This window comes from Protopterus annectens, chromosome 1.part1, assembly GCF_019279795.1.
Source record: "Protopterus annectens isolate FY-2018-M chromosome 1.part1, PAN1.0, whole genome shotgun sequence".
Classification (NCBI taxonomy): Eukaryota; Metazoa; Chordata; order Ceratodontiformes; family Protopteridae; genus Protopterus; species Protopterus annectens.
This window is the reverse complement of record NC_056726.1, coordinates 1,460,163,633-1,460,177,181: the sequence shown is the minus strand read 5'-3', so window position 1 is coordinate 1,460,177,181 and position 13,549 is coordinate 1,460,163,633.

The following is a 13,549-nucleotide window of genomic DNA, read 5'->3' as shown; positions in this document are numbered from 1 at the left end:
AATTTAACATTCTCAGAATGAAGGACAATATAATCTATAGCAGAAGATGAATGAAACAAGAAACTGTGAGTTAGGCTACAAATTCCCTCTGAAATTTTTTTAGCAATTTTAAAGACTTTCTTTAATGATTTTGAACTGATTTGTGAAACATGCTGCATGTAATCTTCACGCTATACATCAACAATAGAAATGAAATATGCAGACTTGGAGGATTGTGAGTAGGTCACCAATCATAACTTACTTATCATGTGTTCAAGACATGAATGCCAAGAAATTCACCTCTCGAGAGAAGCTCAAGAATTGAATCTTGGCATCTATGTCGAGAACGCATAACAAAGTGTTATGATAGGATTGCGGTCACTAAATGATGTCATAAATTTGAACTTCAGACTTCGTATCCTTCAGAAAATGCAGGCTAACACAAAAACTGTTCCAGCAACTTTCTAAGTTTATGAGAGCAAGTCAAGTACAACAGCTCAGACAGCAGGCAGAAACAAATCTGTTTTTTATTCTGCCACTGGCCTTTGCTGGTCAGTACTTAGCGCAAGACCCAACCTTAACAAGTTAAGCAAGGGGTGCTTATTTGTTAAGATCAGGTCTTGCACTATAGAAATACTTAACTGATTTGTCTTTTACAGATATCAGAGTATCTACACTCCATGAACTACAATAATCTTATCTCTCCAATAAAAGTACAAAAGCTTCCAGGCTACACTAAGTGTCTGGAAACTAAGGGAGACAAACAAAAGCACTTAATGGCTGGTAAAGAGAAATATTGTTTCTGACTTAATGGACACTATCTATTTTTTTATTCAGAAGCAATGAAAAACACTTTGAATTATTGCTCACTTTGAACACAGACAAATCCTGACAAATATGGGTATAATAAATTATTTTAACAATTATAATGGAGAGAACAAAAGACAATGTACCAATGTGTTAACCGTTGAAAAACCCTTACATTTTGTAACACTAAATGTACCTTGATGATATTAAAAGGGGCAGTAACAGCCTGTCGTGAAATAACATTTTATTTCTAATTATGTGAAGGCACTACTGATGACAAGGTTATCATTGGGTTGTGTATGGACAGTTGTATATTGGTATGTAACACCTGATCAGAAGTATATATCTAATCCTGTATGTCAATGCACCACTGTCCATGCACAACCTGAGTTTGATTCCCACAACCAATATTTACATACTTTTGGACTCTGAGCAATCTGTTACCCAAAAGAATGTTCAATATTCTCCCTGAAAAGAACTATTTGAATATTATGGGTCTTACCTAGTTTACTTGGCAAGATTTAATAAATAACATAAACTACACTAGTGGCGAAGAATTATGAAACCACAGCAAAGTTAGAAACGTTTACTTCCAAATTCTTTTCCTCATATGATGGTGTGAATGTGCATGACTGAATTTTAATTAATTATTCTATTCTGTGTCAAAGAAGAGGGCATATTCTGTAAATTAATCAGGCCCATTGCACCAGGTGTCTATCAGATATCTGTTCCACAGCAAATCCGTGTGTTGAGCTATAAATCAGAGTTACACTGAGGAGTTAATATTTGTTCACAAGTGCAACAAGAAAAAGTGATCAAGGTTTTGAGATACATTAATGTTTTTTAAATGCTGTGTTGACTTGTCTTTTGGACAGTTGAACAAAACCTTGAGATGACCATGATTGCAATGCTACAGCTTTTCAGATAATAGCAGTCTCACACACACACACACACACACACACACACACACACACACACACACACACACACACACACACACACACACACACACACACACCACAGTGCAGCAAGTGTATTAACAATGTGAAGTTGGCTCTGAGGTAAATAAAGTGCAGTATAAAGCTAACATAGTCTGTTTTGCATTCTTTTTCACAATGAACTAATGACTTACAAATCTTTTCCATTGGAAATGAAATGTTCAGGTTGACAGTGTCCATTCCTCAACTGGAACTTAAGCAATAGAAGTAAGAAAAGTTTGCAAACATAAATGTTATGTTTTCTCCACAAGAATAATTGGTTGATTGGCTGCACTAAAGGTTCATACGTGTTTACTAGGCTAATGACCACAAGGGCCTTTTTAAGCCTAGCCATGGACCCCAAATCTCTGACAAGTTCTGATACCCTTGATAAATGTAAGCATGGGCCTGGGAGATGAACCATCTACAGGTTACCTGTGTCCATTAGAGACATAGGTGCCAAACCAGGGATGAATTTCCAGTTTCCCATCCAACTGTCAAAGGTGCACTTGAATTGGATTAGAGAAGAACTCTGCTTCACGTAGATGGGGAGCCTGTTCCACAGATGGGGTAGTCTCTCTCCAGCAGGTCCGATTTATATCACAGACAAGGTTTAAGTATTTAGAATGGGTAATCTGGGTGGTGTTTGTTTTGTGGATATGCAGGAGGTCCATTAGATTGGGGTCTGGCAATGCCCTGTATACCAGACATAGATCTCCCCTCAAAAGCCTGTAGGAGACAGAATACAGTGATAGGGCCTTGAGGCAGTCTGCATAGGACATTTTACTTATACCCTGTATTCTTTTAGTGAGGGACCTCTGTGGATGTTCCAGTTGTTGGATATGCCTGGTTAGATTCATACCAATGGGGGCATTGTACTCAATGAAAGGTCTGATGAATGCTGAATACAGTGGAATAATGACTTCCTTGGACTTAGATGCCATACCTTTGTTAATAAGTTGTACAACACAGAATGATTTCCTCACTGCTGTAGACACATGATGGTCAAAGTCTAGATTGCTATGTGTGTCCCTAAGTCCCTGAGTACTGGGTCAACTCTGAGGGGTGTGTTGTCAATATGATAGTTACCAGGGATGGATGACATCCCAAAGGATACTATTATGCATTTCTTGGCATTCAGTTTTAGTTAATGGCTCTGACACCAGTTGTTTGAATATGTCAGCCCCTCCTGGAGAACATTTGTGTCAGTGTGAGATGCAATGACAGCTCCTAATTTGCAATCATCTGCAAATTTAGTCACCCAGAGACCACTGACATTGGCCTTGACTTCTGACAAGTAAATGCCAAAAAAGAGCAGTCCAAGGACTGATGAGGGACTCCACTTGTGACTGGCCTCTTTGTAGAGATGGACTCCTCAATTCTAACTTCCTGGGTCCTATCTGTGAGCTAGTTGGCTATCCACTGGGTGACATACAGGTTTGTATCTAACCTCACGAGTTTGTCAACAATGCCTGACTGGGATGTTGTGTCAAATTCTTTGGTCAGGTCAAGGTAGGCAGTGTGAATGATTTTGCCCTCATCCATTGCTTTGGTGACCTTTTCAAAAAAGTCCACCAGGTTGAGTAGGCATGATCTGCCCTTGACAGAACAAAATTGGGTCAGGTCCAGTGTCTGGAGGTTTACTACATCTCTATTGATCATCTCCATGATAATTCTTTCCATGGCTTTACATATAAGACTAGTGAGACTTATGGGTCTGTGGTTTCCAGGGTCTGTAGATGGTCCACCTTTGTACAGAGAGATGACTGTTGCCTTTCTCCATTCATGAGGCATGAAGCCTGTTTGGAGGCTATAGTTAAATAGTAATTGCAGAGGCCCTGATAGGTCATGTTTCATGCAATTTATAAAGCATGTTGGGATATTGTCTGGGCCCATTGATGCAGTGTTCTTGGTCTTAGAGAAAGCATTAAGGACCTGTTCCCTAGTGATAGTAGGGGGGGGGTATATTTGATGATATTTTCTAAGGGGAAGGTTGAAGGGGAGAGAGGGGTAAAGCTGGAGCTGTATTTATCTTCCAGGAGGTTTGCTATATCATCTGGCTCAGTACAGGTGGCTCCATTTACAATGAGCTCTGCACACAATTGTGTATTGCCTTTGAAGTTGTGGACATAGCTAAAGAATGATTTGTGGTTATCCTTGGCCTGGGAGGCCAAACTTACCTCAAATTTGCCTTTGTTAGACTTTATTTGTTCTCTGAGTTGTTTGTTTAGTTTTATGAAAGTGCTTTTATCCTGCTGGATGCTGCACCTACTATTTTTTGCTATGACTTTCTTCCTCCTGTTATACAACCTATTGATTCCACCAGGGTGGCTTGTTTTTTAAATTCATTTTGTAATTCTTCCTGGTGGGTACAGCTGCCTCTATGCAGCTATTAACGTGCTTGTACAGGATTTCTGTGAACAGTTCTGCATAGGTAGCAGTGTTCTCATGGTTTATGGGGGCTTGAAATTTTGCAAAGTTCTCACTTAATAGCAAAAGGTTAGCCTTAGAATATTTCCTGAATATTCATGTTTAGCTGGAGGTCCAGGTTTTATTTTTACTTCAAAGGAGACCATTTTGTGGTCTGCCCTTACCAGGGAAGGCATTACAGCAGGGGGTGTGCAGCAGTCTCTCATATTAGTGACGACTAGATCCAGTATGGCTGCACCCCTGGTTGGAGTATTGACTGTCTGGTCCAGGTTGCTTGTGTTCAAAAAATCCAGGAATCTCTGTGAATGTACATTTGGTGTCATATAGGATTCTCAATTAATTGTGGGGTAAGTAAAGTCACCCATGAATATGAAATATGGTATTGGGTTGGATGGTTAGTGTTTCTAATAAGTTTAAATACATGGTATGGGTTTCCTGGGTCATAGAGGGGGACCTATAGCTTGCAAGAAAGTAGTATTTGATTTTACCCATGGTGATTTGAGCATGGAGCAGCTCAAGTGCATTGTCCTGTTTGACCAGCCTTGAAGTATATTTATTTTTAACGTAAATAGAGACACCTCCACCTTTAGTCCCTGCCTGTGAAGTAGCTAGCGTAAATGTGTGGAAGGCATTATAACCTTGTACTGTTGGTGTGCTCTCCACTGCTTTAAATCATGTCTCAGTGACTGCATAGACATCAGAATTCTCTAGGGTAAAAAGAGCTTCTAGGGAGTGGAGTTTTTTTTTGTTTAGACTCCTAGCATTGAGCAGTAATACCTTTAGATTTTCTTGGTTTTGATTTGCTATGTCGGAAGTACTTTCAGTTTGGCAATGCCTAAAAAAAGGCACTATAGGGGAAGGCAATGTTTTAGATAAGATTTGAAAGCCTAGAAGGGGAGAAGTGCAGACCATCCCTGGCAAAACAGCATGGTCTGTTGATCATCTCCTTACATGCTGACAAATATTGCACCCCCTTAGAATGACACCAGAAACTAAGTGAATTATTAAAGTCAATCATCTTTTGTTCTTATTGTGGCATCATCCTTGCAAAAGACAAAATGTTGCTCAATGCTAGGTTCATACGAGCCTAAGACACATATTCTAAGAGCTCCATGATGTCTCTCTTCATATAGTCTAGGGTGGTACATCTCAGGTCATTTATTCCCACATGGACTATGACTGAGTTGGGTTCACTTCAGAATCTCGAACTACTGAAATCCTGAATTTCAGTAGCCCGAGACCAGAAAGGCGAAAGTGTAGAATACCGAAACCCCAGAAGCGCGAAATTCAAAATCCCGAAGTTCGGAGATTTTGAATTAGCGGTTCTGGTGTTGCGGTGTGTGAGTGCGTGGTTGGAGCTGTAGGTAAGTGTTTGTGATTCACAGGTTTTGGGTAGGGGCTTTAGTTCAAAGGTTCATAGGTTCATACTAGGCTATCTGCCCTAGGGCATTTATAAGCCTAGCCAGAGTGTGTTTGGCTTTCGCCACCCATTTTAAATTAATTTTGCTATGCCCCTTTTTTGAGGTTAGTATACTGTGCCTCTGTCTAACAGTGACACAGAAGTGATACCCGGGGTAAACCTATGATCTCCCATCCACTTATCAAGATTCCTCTTGAAGAGAGTCAATGAGGGACTCTGCCTAACCTGGACTGGGATTTCATTCCAGAGTGAAGGGAGCCTCTGGGTTATGAATCTGTCCCTCCAGCATGTCCTATTTATTTCAGTGCTGAGGTTCAAGTCTCTTGAGCACGTAGCTCGATGGGATTTGGATTTTCTGAGGTGCAGCATATCCATTAATTCCAGGTTGGACATGGCTTTATATGTCAGACACAGATTGCCTCTGAGCAGGTGGTATGCCACTGAGTAGAGCTGGAGTTTCTTTAACCGGGCAGCATATGGCATCTGCTTGAGCCCTTTGTTCCTCTTGGTCATGTACTTTTGGGGTCTTTCCAGTTGCTGCAGGTGTCTGGTAAGGTACATCCCAAAAGAGGCACTGTACTCAATTATGGGCCTGATGAGGGATGAGTAAAGAGGCACGATGACCTCCCCTGATCTAGATGTGAATCCCTTCATGATTAGGTGGGCTATATAAAATGTTTTTCTAACCACTTTGGCCACGTGGTTGTCAAATGAGAGATTGCTATCAACTTGGGTCCCCAGGTCCCTAATTACCTCTTCTGTACTTAATGGATTACCACTTATGTGGTAATTTGTGGGCACTTTGTTTTTGTCAAAGGGAAAGACTATACACTTTTTGGCATTTAGCTTGAGGCCATGGCTCTGGCACCAGTTGTCTGTTTCTATGAGGCCCTTTTGGAGGATGCTTGTGTTGGCTAGAGAGTCGATTATGGTGCACAGTTTGCAGTCATCTGCAAACTTGGTCAGCCACAGTCCTTCCAAGTTGGCCTGTACTTCTGAGAAATATATACAGAACAAGAGAGGTCCCAGGACTGAGCCTTGTGGGACGCCACTTGTAACTGGTTTGGAGTCTGACATGTCTCCAGCAATTCTAACCATGTGGGTTCTGTCCTTGAGCCAGTTTGCAACCCATCTAGTGACATAGGGGTTTATATTTAAGCTGGTGAGCTTATCTATAATGCCCAAGTGGGGTATTGTATCGAAGGCTTTTGCGAGGTCCAGGTAGGCTGTGTGGACCACCTTCCCTCGTCATTGGCCTTGGTGACTGTTTCAAAGAAATTGACCAGGTTTAAGAGGCAGGATCTGCCCTTAACAAAGCCGAACAGGGTAGGATCCAGTGTCTATAGGTCCCCAATATCTTTATTTATGAAGTCCATGATGATCCTTTCCATAGCTTTGCAAACCAAGCTAGTCAGGCTTATGGGGCGATAGTTTCCAGGATCGGTTGAGGCACACCTTTGTGGAGAGGGACCACTGTTGCTGTACGCCACTCTTTGGGTACATATCCTGTAGTAAGGCTGAGATTGAACAATAGTTTTATGTTTGGGTTTAGCTCTTCTTGGAGTTCATGTAGGATGCAGCCCGGGACACCGTCTGGTCCCATTGATGCTGTGTTTTTTGCTTTGGAGAGGGTGGCTCTTAACTGAGCATCTGAGATGTCAGGGGGCAGCACTCTGCTGGGGTAAATATTTGCCCCTTTGGTGGGGAGGGGGGGAGAAGTTTGCACTGAACCTGTCAGCTAGGATGTTGGCAATGTCTATGGGTTCGATGTATTTTTTGTCATTTTGGACTAATTCTGAGCATATCTGGGAATTCCCACCCAGGTTCCTAACATAGTTTTTTGCTAATACTGATCAGAGATGCCTTCTCTTTTTGGGATTTTGCTCTATCATGTAGTAGCTTCCTCCTTCTATTATATAGTTTGTTTATGGCTGGGGTCCACCAAACAGGACGTCTGCTTTTGGAGGATTGGGTCTTGGTTTTATTTGGGATTGCATGATCCATGCATTCCTGAAGGTGTTCATAGAATGCGTTTATAAAGGATTCTGCAGTCTGGGCCGTATTTTCCACAAGCTCGGGGGCTTTGAAGGATTCCACCTCGGTTTTGAGGAGTGTGAAATTTGCTTTAGAGAAGTTTTTCACTGTGGTTTTCTGGGCAAGGGGTGGGGTCGGGATGTGAATATCCAGTGAGATTAGTTTATGGTCTGATCTTACCAGTGAAGGATAGACTTCTGGTTTGGAGCATAGAGTCCCCATGTTGGTGTTTATCAGGTCCAGTATGTGTTCCCCTCTTGTGGGAGTGGTAACAACTTGTTCCATAGCATTTGAGTTTATAAATTCTAGAAACCTTTGGGCTAGGGTGTTGGAGCTAGAGTAATGCTCCCAGTCTATGTTTGGGTAGTTGAAGTCGCCCAATATAATGGTGTTTGGAGAGACCTTCATATTTTCCAGTGTTCTCAGGAAGGCCAAGTGGGGGTTCCTGGGTTTGGGAGGGAGGTCTGTAGCAGGCTATAAACTGGAAGGCAGTTTTACCCACTGGTAGTTGCATATGTATAGTCTCTGATGCTTCATGCTGTGCCACCAACCTGGAGGTGTGGGTATCTTTGATGAATATTGATACTCCCCCTCCTTTTTTGGTTCGGTCCAAGTTTTGGGGCCGAAAAGCATGGTATGAGGTATAACCTTGTAGTGCAGGGGTGCTCTCGGGTGCCTTAAACCAGGTTTCTGTTACTGCACAGATATCGATGCTCTCCATGCTAAGGAGAGTTTCGAGTGCGTCCATCTTGAGGTTTAGACTTCTGGCGTTGAGTAGCATTACTCTTAGTTTCTTATCCCTTGTGATACCTATGGAGGTGGGTTTGTCTTTTGAGCCTTGCCTAAAAAAGGGCACTATGGGGGAAGCAAGAGCCTTTGCCAATATCCAAAAGCCCAGGGGTGACAGGTGCAAGCCATCCCTAGAGAAGCATCGTGGCTTGTCGAGCATGTAATCCCAGGCTGACAGGCATTGGATCCCCTTTGAATGACACCAATACTTAAGGCAATTGTTGAAATTGATCATCTTGTCTTCATATTGTGGCATCATTCTTGGTGAGGGTAAGATTCTACACAAGGTCAGGGTCATACCAGCCTGGGCTACATGCTCAGAGAGCTCTTCTATGTCTCTTTTCATGTAGTCCAGGGAGGTACATTTCAGGTCATTCACACCAGCATGGACAATGGCCGAGTCATATTTGTACTTGCCTTGGAGTGACCTGAGTGCTTGTGTTATGTGGCAGATCCTAGCGCCCGACAGGCAGCTCACCGTGACCTTCTCCTTGTTCAGCCTGGTGAGTTGGACGTCAGTGTGCCTGACGATAGAGTCATCTATTACAAGTGTATCAGGTGTGTTGTTTAGCCTTAAGGGCTGTGACTGTTCGGCACACTGGCTTTGTCAGCTATGTGTTGCACGTGTTTTGTTTTGGGGTAGAGGTTACTTGGGTGTCTGCTTTGGAGGTCTCTGCTGCTTAGGCAGATTTTTAGTTAGAGCCTCCGAGTATGTTTTTGTGTGTTTATGTGTTTGGTTTGCTGTCATGGTAGGTCTATGTGAGACTGGAATCGTAGTGAGTATGGTTTCCTTCTCCTCCTGACTGTTTACGCCAGTACTGAGTTGAGAGAGCCTAGCCTCCAGTTTGGCTATATGGTTGCATCTCTCACATGAGTTGGAATTTGTCGGGAGGAGGAGAGGGTTGTCTGTGTACATGAGGCAGTTGTAACATTGCCTCAAGATTCCCAGATTTACCAGCTGAACCGGAGAGGAGATTGACAACTGACCTTTGGACATGCTAGAATAGTATTGGGAATTCCTTTATAATTGCAAAAAAGGGCCAATGGGGAACAAGGTACTCAAGGGGAGTTTGTGAGCGTGTAGTGCTTTTAATTTTTTAGTGCTGACTTATATAATTGCTTTAGTGAGCAAGTGCCAGGTAACTTAAATGCAATGTGTTACAGGTAACTTAAATGCAAAAATGACAAACAGTAACTTTCTTTCAAGTGAAACAAGGAAATATTTTTATTTTATTTTATTTTACATTTGTTGATCGGGAAAAATCCGACTCTCCACATTGAAGTTAGTTAAATACATGAGAGTGAGATGGCACATAATACAATTGGTTATGATACAAAAATCAGATAACAAAGTCATACAGTGGTAATACTCAATACAAAGAGTGAAAATTTAGTGCTGGAGATTTATCCGGATATTTTAGTATTTTAATGCTTCGATAAGTTGGGTTTTGTAGGAGGTTTGGAAGTTATATCCATCCTAGGTGGTTTTTTAGGTTTTTACAGTGATGGGTTTTTGTCATTGGAGTAGAAAGGATTTGATTCTATATAAGTGACCTAATTTTTATTTCACGTTTTTTAATGAGAGATAATATATGGGTATTAAACTTTTTTTGTCAATGGTCACACACACACAATAGTTTGGTATGGGGATGGGGAATAATAATATAATTGTCCGAATGAATGGTGAAGGTAGTGTTAGTGTTGGGGGGGTTTATGGAGAGTAGGTAGAGTAGTGGTCTTATTTGGAACCAGCCCAAAGTTAGGTTGTCCAGGAGATTCTGAGGTTGACCATGTCAAAAGCTTTTGAGAGGTCAGAAGAAGACAGATGATTTTTTTTTGTGTTGCGGTTTTGAGAAACCATGTTGAGAACTGGTCAGTAGTTTGTTCTGGGTAAGATAGTGAAAGTAGTTTTGTGTGTATTTTTTTTTCCATTTTTTTTGGGGGGGGGACATTATATTGGTTGGCCTTTAGAAAAAAAAAAATGATGGAACCAGATCTTATATTGGAAGTGGTGACAGGTTGTAGATTAAAAGTAGGTATGGTTTTCTGGATATTTTGGTTATAGGGCAGCAAGCTGAAGGTATTGGCTACCTCTATGGTGTTTTATCAGATACCCTTTTCTGGGGGGGAGTGGAGATTTGCCTGGATGAAAGGTTATTGAGAGACAGCAGAATTTTTTTGAGGGTTGTTGTTTTTATTTTTTTTTTTGGCAATAGTAGTTTTTTTTTTTTTTTAGTATGGATTTAGTTGCATTCTTTCCTGTGTTTGAATTTTATTTTAGATTTAGTTTCTTTTTTAAGCCAGGGTGGCAGCAGTTTTTTAGTTTGATTAATCGAAGGTAGTATTAAAACTAGATACTGCCTCCTCTAGAGGAGATATTTAAGAGTAGTCCAGTTACAAAGATTTGTTCAGTCAGAAACTTTAAAGGTTGAACGTCCTGTTTTATTTTTCATGATATATGTGATGAGAGTGATCACTAAGGTCATTTGGTTATGATCTGGGAATATCCATGAAGGTTAATGTGGATGGGGTTAGATTCTGCAGAGCACAGGTTCCAATCAATGTTGACATCACCCATGATAATGGTTTCTTGGGGGCAGTTATTGGTTAGCCAGTCTAGTATGTTTTCCAGTGTATCCACATTGTTCCCAGGAGGGATATACAATGTAATTAGATTTATGCTTTTTTCTTTATTTAGTTGTAGTTTTAAGGCAAGTATTTCAGCATTGGAGATTTTGGGTGGTTGGGTGCTGTTTAAAGTTAGATTTAGATTGTTTTTGTATAGATTTCATTATCTTTGGTCCCTGGTTTTTTCTGTTAAATTATGTCTGGAAGGTGTGTGGCTAATAGCATGTAGGTTGTGCACCTTATTATTGATACTTCTTATATTTAGGTGTAGTATTTGATTTGGAGTTGGTTGACTTTGGAATAGTTGACAGGCAGTTAGAGTTATTGATGGTTGTGGGACCAGGATTGGGGTGAATGTCACCATATTTAGTGATGTTTTTTCTGGGATATTCTAATAGTCTAATTAGCTTCAGTAGTAACTTCTGATCATTTTTGGATTTGGTGTGATTTTGGTTGAGTTTGTAGTGGTAGTGATATATAGGCATAGGAGTTTTACAATATAACTGTTGTGTGTTAGGTTTATTGCTGAGTTGGGATAACAAATTGGGTAGTAGTACCCTGAGTATGGTTGGTCTTCATATTTGGTAATTAGGTATGTAATAGTTAAAAGTGGTAAAATATAATATTTAGTATTGCCTTGGTTTCATTACTTTAGAATTTGGATGGCAACATCCAGGGAAGAGATAACATATGAATGGCTAAGAGATAATGAGGGGGTGGGGGTCACGTAAGTATAAATTTAGGGTTACTGGGGGCCACAACTCAGTAAGTACAGTAAGCAATGCAGATATCACTAGGGATCCACAGAAGCAATGAAAAGCCGCGTTTTAGGTGGAATTAGCATGTCAGGGAAATAACAAGCAAATGAACAACAAGCATACAAGCAAAGCTAGATTCAGCAGGCCTGGATCTAGTCTATGCTACGGCAAATAAGGTGTACCAATTTCAGTAAGAAACAGTTCAAATATGCAGGCACTATAAGCCTTTAACCAGAAATTCCCAGCTCAGAAGGGCAGAGTCCAACCTCTCCTCCCACAAGAGTGCAGACCACAAACCTTCTTAATGTAAAATAACTGGCCTGAAGCCCAAGTGCTTAAACCAGAACTAATACACTTTTAGAGTAACAGACACTGAGCCCTCAATCAGCAGTTCCCAACTTAGAAGGATGTAAGCTACCTGTCCTGCCACCACAGTGCAGGCCACAACCTTCCTAATGTAAAACAACTGGTCTGAAGCCCAAGTGCTTAATCCAAAAGACTTAGAATGATAGCTACACTTTAATCAAATTACTACCAAACAGTAATAAATACAATTGAATACTTTAAAGACTGCCTGGATTAGTGCTCAAGTTATACAAACAAAGCTAGATTCAGCAGGCCTGGATCTAGTTTATGCTACAGCAAACAAGGTGTACCAATTTCAGTAAGAAGCAGTTCAAGTATGCAGGCACTATAAGCCTTTAACCAGAAATTCCCAGCTCAGAAGGGTAGAGTCCAGCCTCTCCTCCCACAAGAGTGCAGACCACGAACCCTCTTAATGTAAAATAACTGGCCTGAAGCCCAAGTGCTTAAACCAGAATTAATACACTTTTAGAATAACAGACACTGAGCCCTCAATCAGCAGTTCCCAACTTAGAAGGATGTAAGCTACCTGTTCTGCCACTACAGTGCAGACCACAAACCTTCATAATGTAAAACAACTGGTTTGAAGCCCAAGTGCTTAAACTAAAAGGCTTTGAATGAGTTACACCAAGCAGTAATAAATACAATTGAGTACTATTAAGATGACGCAAAAGCAAAATAAAGTAGGAAGAAACACAAATACAGTAAAAGCAGATAATTTTTTTTTTTTTTTTTTTTTTTTTTTTTGAGTGAGCAAATGAGATGGCCCCAGGAGTTACAGGACAGAAACAAGTTCAAATGCAGGCCTTCAAATCAGAAAGTTGAGAGAGATGGAAGACCGCCCAAACGGCCAATAACTACAAATTCTGGGCCAGAACCACTCCTTATATGGTAGACAAGTTACCTAATGCTTACCACTCCCACTGATAAGCTAGAAGGCTTCCCTCCAACACAGAAAGGCTTGGTGTTCATCTGTGTGGTTTGTTAGTGTGATGTGTGTGTGCAGGGGAATGTAGCTTGTGTTGTGTTTTTGTGTGCTTGTCTGTGTAGTGCAACCTCAAAGTTAGTATATTTAAGTAGAGGGGGTGTGGGGTGTGCAGCTTGCACCCCTGCTTGTATGTAGTGTAGGTGTTTGTGTATGTGTAGGGACGTGTATATTTGTGTTTGTGTCTGCGATTTGTTTAGCGTAGAAGTCACGGTTTTAAATTTCCCTCTTCTGGGGTTTCGGGTTTATGGATTTTCGGCTTCATGGTCTCGAGATACTGAAATTCGGGATTTCAGTGTTTCAAGATTATGAAGTGAATCCGACTGAGTCATATTGGTAACTGTGGTCTAGTGACCTGAGTGCATGCGTAATGTGGCTG